Below are 13,699 nucleotides of genomic sequence, written 5' to 3' on the forward strand. Positions count from 1 at the left end.
CGGCTATGCTTTGAGTTAGCGCCGATTTGCGCGGAATTAATTTTCCTATAGCAATCAACGTGGCGAAACTCGTTTCGCTTTTTTCGTGAAAAGATTTGATTTTGTGCAATATTTCTTCTGTTAATGGAGAAATTGTTTGTGCCCCAGAATACAAATATATTTTGTTCGAAACCTTAAATGTTCCGCTGAAACGAGAACCCGTTTCACGTGTCAGTTACTGCAGGTTACATTTAGCAACATATAAATCGCTCGGTAAATTCCTAGGCCACAGTCAACGCATTGTGAATATGTCCGCGGTTGTATATCTCGTCCCACAACTATTTATCCTCATGGAATAATAATATTACGCGAAATAATATTATTAATATCCAATCGCTAAATCCTGCGTCCGATAATAACATAAGCCTTTATCGAATCAACACTGTGCTATAGAGATTACTAGCTACGCGTCGAAAATCAAGCCATACGAATCTAATAAATTTCGCAATACATACAGAGTGTCGATTTTAATACGGATCACCCTTCATGTTGCAGTCCTTAGAAACAACGGCAATTTGCAAAAACGCGTTGATTTTATTTTCAAGAAAGACACACATTTCCAGTAAATTTTCTATTAAATTGCACGAGCCCTTGAGCGAGGATAGAAACAGCCACTAAAATCTTAACTGGAAAGAGGACTGAAATATCAAGGGTGGCTTGTTTTCAAATTGACACCCTGTATTTAACGCCAATATAGTGCACTAAACATACTGCTCGCGCACGAGAGACGCTAAGACCAAGAGTAATCTTGAAGTATAACGATTTCAAGTTCTGCTAATAATTGCACAGGCTAATCGTGAAACTGACGTGTGCAATTATTAATTATTATTAACGAAGCCGTAGCTGCAAGTCTGTATAATAGATTTTGAATGAGAGCATGGAGATATAGGAAGAATTTAACAGATGGATTAATTTCTTGCGGATAGTATTTTCTAAAATAAGGGAATATTTTCTCTGGCAGTCTACGGAGAGGAGAAATTAGTCGGAGGTGTATAAGTGGCCCGTGGGGGTTTGTTCCGGGAATTATTACGTTAAAAAAGCGCAATTAAGCGTTGTCCGATAACGAGAGAGAGAGAGTTTCACATCCCCGGATTAGAACTTATAATACCTTCTAGAAAGGGGCACGATAGCGCTAGTGGCACGGCTCGAATTACACGCGCGATTACATATCTAACGCGGCAAGCCGAAATATGCGCGACGTTATCGGGAAATATGTAAATCAGCATTATCGACTCCGCGCGGATAGGAAGCACCAATAATCGCGCTCGCGCGCGCCTTGCTTAAGCGTTAATTCGTCGGGTGATCATCGTTATCGATACACACACTCTACCTTTATGCCTCGTCTAATGCTCCAAAGTTTGCGATACCGCCGAGTGGACGACCACCTTCTGCTAATCGCAACCCTCGTTTAACTTCCTTACCATGCCACCAATCCAATATCTCCAAACCAGACGAATTATTTATTTGTCCTTCTTACGTGAAGCCTTACTTCTGATGATAAACATTATAATTCCTTGCATCGAAATTAGAAACTAGACAAACTATTTATTTTTCTTTTTATTGCAATCCCTTGCAATTTAATGGTAAACATTTCAAATCCTTTGTACCGAAATTACACAAATTACTTTGCAGTAACTTCAGATAAATAATTGCAGAATGAAAGTATTTCTAGTCAGGCAGAATTGCAATATAACACTAAGAGGCTCCTCTGCTAATCGTGCCAATCCTCAAAGTTACTCGGAGCTTTTCAAGTATCATGTGCAGTCTAGAATCTCAAAATACACCGACTTCATCCCCTTAGACCGAGACTTCTTCGTTCATTTCGGTACACGCCAAGTTTTCTCTGAAAACTTTGTGGTAGCTTCGAGTTCCCACGCCTCCAGGTCTGATTGTTGACTTTTAGTTGACAGCAATTCTAAAATCGCTGAGAGCTCAAGGCTGCTACGCGATTTTATTGTGTTTACCCGAAACCAGCCGATTGCAATTGTAATTATTTATTCTTAAATGCAGTCGTAGCAAAATAAGTAGACTTTATAGAAAATTGCAAAATTTAGTGACTCGACGAAGGAAGTTATCGATTTTGCAAACTACTCGACAAAATTGGAAATTTTACACTATCTCTTGTGCAAGGAATTATAAGAAACTTGCATCAATTATTGTCTAGAGAGTGTGGAGGTAAGAATTCAATAAAATGTATTTATCTTGCTATAATTAAATCTGCGTAAATTAGTTTAACGAAAGTTTAGCTTTAGAGATTCGTGATTATAAGTAATACTCGCTAAGCTCATAATACGATCGCTTCTAATCACGGTAGACGTTAATTGCGGCTCGTTACGTTGGTTAACATGGCGTGAAGTTACACGTGCGAAGTTCTACCACGGTGATTTTGTACAATTCAAATTTTGATGCACGTTAATGGAAAATATACGTGGAATCTTATGCGTTTATTATTTGCACACTTTGAATATATTTATTGTAACAGAAACAACGGTGCTTCACACTTTTGCGCCAATCAGATGAGCGAGCAACGACAAGTCTAACAGCATTCAATAAAAGCTTAAAAAAGCAATAGAGCTCTTCGTGTCTAATTATTTCCAATATAATTTTATTGATTATGCGAACCGTGTACATACAAACTGCAAATAAAAATAGTTGAAAAGGAATTATAATTAACCTTTCGTTATCTCCGTCATCCTGGAATTCTCAATGGCACGAATTAAATGCACTTTCTCACAAACCCAGGTTCATTAGACTGTAATAATACAATACATTAAGGAAACAAATGTACATTTTATTTTTAGATTAAGCAGCTTTCTGTGAACAGCACACAAGTTGCGAATCTTTACTTTCAGTGGTAAATCTTGTGTTTGAAAAGTAGCAAGTTAGGAATAATTAAAACGAAACGAGGGGAATTAAGGTGAAAACAGGGAAAGAGAGAGAGAGAGAGAGAGAGAGAGAGAGAGAGAGAGAAAACGGCGAGGTTTATGGGGTAGAGTATATCAACAACATCGAGGATCAACGTCAAACGCACGCAAGCCACTCCGGAACCACGAGGTATAATTTAACGAAATTGCTATCATTCGTCTGGCCTTTCACGGCGATCAACGAGCTTCTCCTACTGCTTGAGCCCTTGAGATCCTCGCTCGCTAAATGCCTCCTTGAAGCCCCCTCCACACCCCGTCTTCCTCGTCTGTACGCATCTTTGCACACGGAAACGCACAACGCACCAACCAGCTCCACTTTTACGGCCAGTCACGTAAACATTATGACCGGTAATAAGAACGTGATTTATTGGACGACCACCGATGATATTGTCTCGCCCATACCAAAGCTTCTCGTTCCAAGGGATAAAACCCTCAGGATTTTATCCTTCAATTCAAACGGTGCTTCTGATTTACCCTCGTTTCTTCTTTTTCCTTCTCACCTTTACTCTTTACCTTTCGGATATTTGTCCTCTAAACGCTGACAACATCGTGTCGCCCGTTGAAACTCTATCAGATAATGGTGATTTCACGAATAAATCGTTCCGGACAAGAAAACCAATAACGACTTTATTTATTTCTTTTGTCAGTCAATCGGCGTGCGATAGAATAATGACAGATGTCAGGTCTCGTTTTTTCCACGAGGAGTGCAAATTAAATCAGACGATATCGAATGTCACACTCGCTCGTTTCATTTTATCGTAACGATGCACAGTGGGTCAGAAACTTTAAAACCTGTGATTTTCTTGTAAGCAATGATATAGAAAGAAAACTATAAATATTTCAATAAGATCTCTCTCTCTCTCTCTCTCTCTCTCTGTAGTATTATTTAGTTAAATATTAAAGAGGCCGCTGTGTCATTGTGAAACAATAAATTTTACCTTCTGTATGAACAATTGAAGCTATGCAAAATTAACTTTTTTAACATTATGTGTAGCTGTTATTATGGAACAAATAATATCAAGAGAGACATTTGTACTTATTTCCTTTTCAATTTTATCAAATAAATAATTAGTACTCAGTTACAGTAAAAAATTGTTAGTAATGAAGAACGATCAAGTATTTCTTTTAATTGTACATATAGTGGATACCTTTGAAAAATAAGCATTATTTTTTTCATTGCCCCTATCTGCCCATTTTAAAAATATTTTATTTTTTATACCGTCAGAGGTAAACATACATATTATACGTATACTCTCTAATACAGATATAGCAGCTTCTACTTTGATGCTAGACTTTAAGGAGTTTGACCTCACTATTTGTCCGAGAAATTATTTGTAGGTGAAGTTGACACGTATGAACGATTTTACAACCATATATCTCACAGCCTCTTAATCAAAATGATATATTAACATAGTATTTTTTAAAGTTCTCGAGATAACCTAAATGAATACGTAACAAAACAATAAGTTTATACTCAATAAATTGAACGTGACCTTCACACCTCCTTTAACACTCCAACAATGGCGAAATAAGTATCGTCATCTGGTAGTTGAATAAAAATAATGAAAATACTTTCTTAACTTTTTTCTTTATAAAATGCTTCTAGTTTTCGAGATATATTTCTGCCACTATAAAGTCTCATTTTGTCTCACTGGGCGACGTGATTTTCTCGCATTTGCAATTACTTTTTGAGCTTTATCAACGCGAGAGATACTTTTTTTCATCAAGGATATGAGAGATTCCTATATACAAAGACTAATTATCGCCCTGATATTTTGCCGGGAGAACGAAGCAGCACTATTTTATTTACGAGGTCTGTTATTTCGAAACTTTCGTATAATTATTAATATAAAAGAGAACTATGTTTTTCGTCTATTAATTGTGACTCAATTAAATTTTTATTGCGCTGCAGCGAGAAATTTTGTTCATGAAAAAAGAAAGTTTTTATTGAGATTTTATAAAGTTCCTTATCGCGGGTAGAATATATATATATATATACACGACGAAGCAATCAGTTTGACGATATCTGACGGAGGAACTGGAAGAATCAATCTGGCTGGAGGAATGCCCGCGCGGCTGGCTCGTAGTAACTTTCTTCTCACGCGCTTTACCACGAGCGAAACGACGCGAACGTCCATTGGCCGGAAACAGCCGTATACAATTTGTTTCCTCAATCGGAATGTCAGGGAGCGTTATTAGATATTCGCTTACCCATTGTTCCGCAGCCATTTGAGAAATCACTTATTTTCAACGGTTATCTCACTAATCCGTGATCGATATACAGCTGCAAATTGGTAGAATTAAAACTAACCATTCAGCAATCCTTGGCAGTACATCCTCCGCTGAATGCTCGCCAAATCCCAGGCGCTAATACGGATTTTTTCGCTTATCGATGAAACACTGGAGCACACGAATCACTGGGATTCAACGACAGCTCGATTCCAGTTTAAACGAATTATCGTTAGCCCCACGCGGGACGATCTATCGCTCGATTGACTTGGCGATAAACGAGATCCCGCGGGACCTCCACGGAGTTTCACCGCTGACAAGCCACGGAATCCTTGCTTGTGAGAGAGATCGCTTGGTCCGCTTATATCCGCTAGTTCCCCACGCCGACGAGTATAGTTGTACACTTTTAACCGGATCGTCGATCCTCGATCATAGGAGACCCCAGAAAGGTGCACTAAATCACGCGCGAAATCCAATGGGAAGAAAAGTAGGACAGGGAAGACTATTGGTGGCGACTAAACAAGAACCGGAGGGAGAAAAATAAGAAGATGCGAGGAGGGGTTCGAGTAGAGAAAGTGCAAGTATGGTCAGACGTGGCATGAAGAGCGAGAGGAGGGGAAGGGGAGGGGGAAGGGGTTAAAGTAGCGGAGAAGAAGAAGAAGAAAAAGAAGGAGAAGGAGAAGAAGAAGAAGAGAGAGAAAGTGGTGAACGCGCGCGCATACAATCGGAAAAAAAAATTAGAGACGAACGAGGCGAAAAGGTGAGTTCGCGAGGAAGTTTGCGGAAAAAGACAGAGAAGCCGGTTGCTCGTTAGGACTTCGGCTATGGACTGCCGGGTGCCGCGGCAAAAGCTAACGCGCAACACGCCGACGCATCTACCCCCTTTCAGCGCCAGGCTTGGCCCCTTTGTCGCAGCAGCCATACCCAACCATGCAATACCACGAGTGCTTGCCAGCCAGCCATCCTCTCTCTCTCTTTCTCTCCCTCTCTCTTCACTTTCTTTCTCTCTTTAACCCTACTAGACCCCTCTCCTCTCCTTGCTGATTTCTGGATTTCTCTCATTTATACTTTTCTCATTTCTACTTTACCTTTTTACTCTACAATCTCTCTCCCCATCATCAAGCAATCATTCGTTCAGCACAAAATCTCACCAGTTTTATCTTTGCACCTCCTTCAAAGCGTCCTAATATATAATTAAGACTTGCAAAGTCGCTCCTTAAATTTGGTCAATAATCATGAAGATTATATATATGGAAGTATAAATCGTGAAGGGAAAGAATGCAACTAGGATAGTGAATGGAATGCGCATCATATACGCCCCTTACAAAACTTAATTTCTATCATTAAAATATAGCGCATTCCAATTCTACTTATGGTGAACATTACTGCCATAAGAATTTTCTTCAATAAGCGCTGGTATTTCTCTTATGAAGGCACTGACTTTTAATGTCCTTTGTCTATGAATAAGTCAGCCTGCTAGCTCAAGATTATTTTATCTAGCAAAAACTTTTGCTTTTTGCAGCTTTATGGCATTAATAAAGATATGCTTGATTGCTGCAAAGAATCCAGATTATTGCTCAGCTTTTATACAAATATGCGACCTTATATATATATATATATACAGGGTGTAACGAAACGACCGCCTTTTCTCGTAACTGGAGGTTCGGGGTGACCATCCAAATGCACGTGTAAAATTTTGTTCGAATCGTTCAAGGGGTTTAAAAGTTATTTCCATTTAAAACTCACCCTTTTTCGGTCCTTTTCGAACGACTTTAACTGTGCATAATAAAGTGGAGAAAGTGAAATAACAATTGACGAACACCCCACTAGAATGTAAAAATTATCGATCGCGCGCGATAATACATTTGCTATTTATTTCATTAATTTGGCTATTAGATTAATTTTAAAAATAGCAAAATCCTTTTCATTACAATTCCAAATCAATTCAATACAAGTATCATTGACTGAATTGATGGAAAGAGGGAGAAGATAGAATGAAAAGGAAAGTATCAAAAGCTAAGATGTCACGCGACTGCACTGATAATTTAATAGGAAACACATCAAGGCATTTTCTTTCTACAAACGAAGGTAAAAAGAATTATTTAAAATCAATTCATTGATGATAGAAAAAATTAAACTTACCCATTATTGTTCTCCAAGTTCCTTTACACCGAAGTTTTTGAAAAAGCTTCAAACTGGCTCCTCGATGATTTCCAGAATGCACACTTTCATTGATTTTGCATTTAAGAACTCGCGAATTTAAGCAAATTAGGTGTTAACCTACGTTTCTTCAAAACACCGGTTAATTTGACACTTTTTGAACTGTTTGAAGTAGGCTGAAAAGAGAGACACAGAGAGATAGAATAATCAATAATTCGTTTCGACCACTCTTAATCACCCTACTTCAAACAGTTCAAAAGTGTCAAATTCTCCAGTGTTTTGAAGAAACGTAGGTTAATACCTAATTTGTTTAAATTCACAAGTGTTTAAATGCAAAATCAATGATAGTGTGCTTTCTGGAAATCATCGAGGAGCCAGTTTGAAGCTTTTTCAAAAACTTCGATTTAAAGGAACTTGCAGAACATTTAATGGGTGAGTTTAGTTTTCTCCTTCATCAATGTATTGATTTTGAATCATTCCCTTTAGCTTCGTTAGTAGAAAGAGAATGCCCTCATGCATTGTCTATTAAGTTATCATTGCGCTCGCGCGATATCTTAGCTTTTGATACTTTCCTTTACATTGCGTCAACTCGCTCTTTCCATCAAATCAGTCAATGATGCTTGTACTGAATTGAATTGGAATTGTAATATAAAGGATTTTGTTATTTTTAAAATTAATCTAATAGCCAGATTAAAGAATTAAATAGCAAAAGTATTACCGCACGCGATCGATAATTTTAACATTCTAGCTGGGTGCTCATCAATTGTTTTTCACTTTCTCCACTTTCCATTATGCAGTTAAAGTCGTTCGAAAAGGACTGAAAAAGGGTGATTTTTAAATAGAAATAACTTTTAAACCTCTTGAACGATTCGAACGAAATTTTACACGTGCACTCAGTTTGTCACCCCGAACCTCCAGTTACGAGAAAAGGCGGTCGTTTCGTTACACCCTGTATATATTTTTTTTTACATCCCTTGTAAACTGGTGATTCCCATCAGTAACTTTTCATCAAGCACGAATGCAAAGTTTACTTTATGGGCACCGACAAATTTTCAGTTTAACATCGTCGTCACTCGATGATTCTCATTCGTCACGTGCAAACACGGTGGGTTCGTCCTGCTATTCCAAGGGATGCACAGGCCAGCGCTAAATAATAGAACTCCACAATGCAAACTCCAGCAAAACTATAAAGTTTAACGCTCCCAACTCTGGTTACGGTTTATTTTCTTCCCGCGGGATATTTTATGGGAAGCAGGCTGCGGGGATGCTGACGAAGACAGCCAAACATTTGGACGGAACTTTGCACGTGTCAAACGATGAAATATGAGCGGTATGGTATTTTTGAGAATTTTTCAAACATATAACGGAGTAGACGGAGCTCGAGGGAGAGTAAGGACATCAAAACGAAATATTATCGTGAGCGAACAAATATTTTTCTCGTCTTAATTAAAATTTTATTTTGCGTTAAGAATAATATTCCAGAGCAATGTAGCTAAATATGTTTATTCTTGAAGCATGGAAAAATAAAGGCTTTCACGAGGAAGCAAATAGGAAGGATAAAGCGTGAGGCGTCATTACATCAATTTGTTTTTAAGCACTTTTCTCATTTTCTTGATAAAATTGTCATCTCGCTCAGCTCGAAAACTCTACACGAGTATGATATGTCTTTCGTAGAAGGTGAAGGTCTGATTGATGGTTAGCATCGATCAAGTCCTCCTTTCTCTAGGGCTGCATTAACTTTATATTAAATACTTCATCATTTTCTCGAAACACTTTGCATTCGAGTGATTTCGAAATAGGGATCCTTTCACGTCGTCTTTTCGACATAAGAAGTTGCTAAAACTGAATTTTCGCGTTTATCGAGGGTTGCGCCACTCGTAATTGAACCACTCTCAATTACTACAATATATATGCATGCAGTTAATAAATTCATCAAGATGCTGGCGCAGCTATTAAAGGATTTTCTTTAGTTCATAAAAGATTCCCACGTGTTTAGTATATGGACACGAATAAAAAAACTTGGAAACGGGTATAAAACGTTCCATCTATATTCCGATAATTTTTCTTGTATGACTGGAAGGAGGGAAAGGAGGGTGCGTCATCCGCTATGAACCTGTCAATCGATGCTTCGGGTCGGTAGTTGACACTAAAATTTGCCTACCTCGTACGTCGCTCGATCATCAATTCCGTTGCGGTAAATAAATAAAATCGATACGCGGTCTCCGCGCTCACTCGGAAATATATTTCGATGAATAATATGCCTGCGTTTTATGCCTCAGCGAGGCTTGTCCGCCGTATCGCTCTCCATTACTTTCCATACCTGATAGAGTAATGTTCGATATTAACCAGCAGCCCCCTACGAAAAGCTCACCAACTTGTTCTAAAAAACAAATGAATATAACTAGTTCTCATTCATCGACAATCATTCCATAACGAGAAGCAGAGAATAAAAAATTATCCCTCTCGTCTAATCTATCTACAAACCGAAAAATCATGGCAATTATTTCGATTATAAAACTGTGAATGTATTAAAATAAGATTACACTCTGTTGATCATATGTAATAATTTCTCGCGTTATTTTGCTGCTACCTTCATTTCCCAAAGTATTTGATTCTCTCACGTTATAATGGTACAAAAAATTAATAAACAAATAAATCATATATACCATTTAAGGTTACTTGCTGCCTTCAAATATTTATGTTTCGCTCAAATTAAAGAGTTTATTTTTCTAAAAGACACATTTGCAAAGTTAATTCAAAGGAAACTTTGAACTCCCTTTTCCGTCTCATATTATAAACCATAAAACAAGCATATTTCACATGGCGCCTGAGGCTGAGGATGTACGCGGTCGTTTGTTTTATAAACATGCGTATTAAAAACGCGAAATGCATTTTTTCATTCACCTGTCAAAAAGAAAGTATCGTGTGATAAGAATAAAATGGTATTTATGATATTTTATCGCAGCGATTATTATACGTTATGATACCTGCTTGGAGCTTTGTTTTCTTTGCTTTTGGTAAATTTGTTGTGCTCGTGTTTTGCATGATCTTTTTCGTTGAGGCGACAACGCGATGTAGGGTACACTTATGCGAGTGAGAGAGAGAGAGAGAGAGGGGGGGGGGCGAAGAAAGGGCAGATACTGCTATCCGTGAAAAATATGAATGTATCAAGACCCTGAGGAAGAAATCCTGTTGTATGAGACTTAGCGTTAGCCGCCCCAAAGGGTTTTACACTTTTCTCGAGGGATGCCGTGTGCAAAAGGAGACAAATCCTCGTGACTCGTGGAGGCAGATGTAAAGAGAGGCTGCTGTGCTCTCGTTTCTAGTTGCATAACTCGTGAGAAGCATTACCATACGAGAGAAACAAAGAGAAGGGGTATTATATGGGGTAGAGCAGTCGGTGTAATTAGCGAACAAATTAAACGTCGAAACAAGCAAGTCCGACGCGGTAACGCAATTAGAGATATCATCAATTAATTATTGCATGGTGGCGCAAGCAGTTTCGTGGGATTGAATCCGAGGGTGGACGCCAAACAACTAAGCTTCCTCAAGATCGCTCCCTTCACAGTCTTCCAGTACGGCACAAGCAACGCCTATATACTATACTTATATATATTTTTCGCGTTATTCTCCTACAGCGCTATAGCGTTCCGCGCCTTTGCAATAAATGCAACGACCAGCCGTTTTCGGCCAGACGACATTACAGGGATCAGTATAATTACTTTTAATGCCCAAAGCATTCAAGGAGATTTATACCAGCTCAATTTCCACTTAGTTTAACTTTACAACGTCCCTATCGAAATTGACGATCAATTCGTGGCAAGGTATTTTTTTCGTTAATGCAAGAGCGAAACTGTCGTACGATTAGCGCGGTCGTCGGATGGAAGCAGAAAGATATTAAAAATTGTGCTCCTCGTGAAATAAACAACAAGGTAAGGTAAAGCAGATGATGCGGATTTTTCTCGACGCTATAAGGGTCAAACGTTCTTGTCCCGACAACAGTCAAAGGTTAAAAATTCATTGGACGTAAAAGAGGCACTCTTAACGTTAAAAGCAGGCGGGATGCGAAATGGCAGTGGTTAATACGCGAGCGAGGCTCTAGTTTTTTCGACGGTGGTGCATGTATATTTGACGAGGGTAGCTCTATTACCTGGCGCAGAAGTACAGGCCCACGCGGGATTGGATGCTCAGGATTACAGCCGTAACGGGACTGTTAGATTCCCCTCGGGTGCCACGGCGAATAGCAGGGCGGAGCTTAGAAGTCTCGAACAGAATAGAAACCGATTAAGCGAAACAACCGACTGACAGCAGTAACACCTGTTGCAGCAGCTAGTCGATCCTTCCACGGCTTCCACCGTTGCTGCTATTGCTGCTGCTGTTGCTACGTACTGCTCTTACCACTACCACCACGCTACTGTGCTGTCGCTCTGCTCTTGTACCAGTTTGTGGTCACTGTCCTGCTACCATTTGACCCAGAGCATCATTGTATGACCCAAGTGCTAGCCACATGGGACGACCGAATTGCCCTCACTGCGCCTCCCCATTCCAATTGATGCGTATATATTCTAATACACCCCTTCTCCACGCATATCCCCTACCCCCATCCTCTCTCCCTCTCTTCTCCAGAGAGCCGCAAAAGCTATATTAGCAAAACATCGGTAGATATTATGGAAAATATAAATCATTAGATCCATCTACGCTTGGGAAAGACACGAGTGGTATTCTCAAAAGCTTGAATGAGCGTACAAGTACAGCACTCAGTGGATGAATTGACGCGGTACAGGTGGGTAGATTCTCTAAAGCTTGTTAATGATTCTAGTGGGATGTTGTGAGAGGTAAAATCGCTGTTGTTTGGAGGATGCGAACAGATCCCGAGACGCTGCAATGCAATTTAAATTTTTCAATAGGTATAGTAAAGGACTGTAATCAACGTGCAATGCAATATCCGTAGACGCACAATAGTAAAATACGAAACGCTGATGTACCAGCAGGGAATACCGATCGGATGATACCTTTCACATTTAGAATTTTAGCTGAAATATCCTCTTGGCCAGTTATTACGTTATAAAAATATTGAATTTCAAATAACCTAGTAGCCTCTTTGCAGCCTCCCTCGAAAACTCTACTTTATGAGAAGCTACCATTAACGCGAATAAAAGCTGTGGTTTCGTAGCCAATATAGTGAAAATCTCAGCTTAAACATTTATTTTATTGCATCGAGTTTTAGCTTTTCACCAAATGAGAATGGTTCTAACGACTTTCGCAAATACGTTAAGTATCAGGGGAGAGCAAAATAATCGAAATTAATTGATTTATCATATTTCATTTCGAATTATTGTCATAGCTTTCTTTCGTCAACGTAGAAATGTTATTTATTCGAAAAGCAAAAATATATTCGTCGTATGCTAGTGTACCGTCTGTTTATAGTATTACGGAAGCGTTTCTTGCGATAGCAGAGTCGGGTTATAAAGCTATGCATACGTTGATTTCCTCTGCTGCTGCATCACGACGCAGTTTGTAAATATGTACGCTTTATAAATATATATGTGAATATACCAACAAACGGATAGCGGTTAGTTTTTGCGAGTTGCACATTTTACATCATTATTCAATTGTAAAACATAAATCTTATTATTGCATAATAAAGGCAGGCTTCTATTTTTTGTTCACTTTTTTCCTTTTTACGAAACAGGCAATATCCCCAACCAAGAAAAATGCTTCAAGCCATGACCTATTAAAGAGAAAGAAGAGTACATAAGCTGTAGACATAACAAACAATAAAATGTATTAAAAAAGTGTATAGAACTTTTAACTAACTACGATACAAAACAACACTGCTACACTGCTAAAGAATATTGTACGTACGTGCGTTTGTATTAAAGCCACTTTAAAAACCCGGATTTTTGGATCTATATCTTTTATAAACGATTTTTCAGTAAAATTCAGCTTAAGCTAGTTATCCTTAATAAAATGAATTTTAAACAGCTCAAAGTCAAGCTCAAAGAATCCTTCTGACGAATTACCGTATATAGCTACAAATTGGCTAGTAGTGGCATTTAGTAATTTAGCATTTATTTAATCGAGTTTTAAGTTACCTTATTACGTCAAGTAAGGACAATTGAAACTCTTTGATACGGCCCAGTCATTCCGCGACGCAACGAATCCTGCACAAAAATATTTTAACTGACATGAGTACAGGCAGGAAAATATTTGTACGTTGACAAAAATAGCAAAATAATGAATAAATTAAACTTTAATAAAGGATATAACAATATCACCGAACGGATTGAAAGGGGTGGAAATGCTTATGGGTTTTTCAATGAATAAACTCGTAGTCATGACAAAAT

The 13,699-nt window shown here is 38.5% G+C and overlaps 1 protein-coding gene across 3 annotated transcripts in view; it reads right to left on the reverse strand.

Annotated features, from left to right (window-relative positions):
• dpr14 (defective proboscis extension response 14) overlaps positions 1-13,494 on the reverse strand; it is a 130,050-nt gene extending 116,556 nt beyond the window's left edge. The window contains exon 1 of one of the 3 annotated variants that reach the window (XM_066746680.1): positions 13,448-13,494. The gene's annotated coding sequence lies outside the window, so the exon portion shown is untranslated. Of the gene's footprint in view, positions 1-2,713; positions 2,779-5,274; positions 5,996-13,447 lie in introns of those variants that run through there. The other 2 variants (XM_066746679.1, XM_066746681.1) reach the window with 2 other exon arrangements.
• Positions 13,495-13,699: the final 205 nt, after the last annotated feature.

The sequence above is a fragment of the Prorops nasuta genome, unplaced genomic scaffold, assembly GCF_024137725.1.
Source record: "Prorops nasuta isolate Cenicafe-Biocafe unplaced genomic scaffold, Cenicafe_Pnas_1.2 PNAS00003, whole genome shotgun sequence".
Taxonomy (NCBI): Eukaryota; Metazoa; Arthropoda; class Insecta; order Hymenoptera; family Bethylidae; genus Prorops; species Prorops nasuta.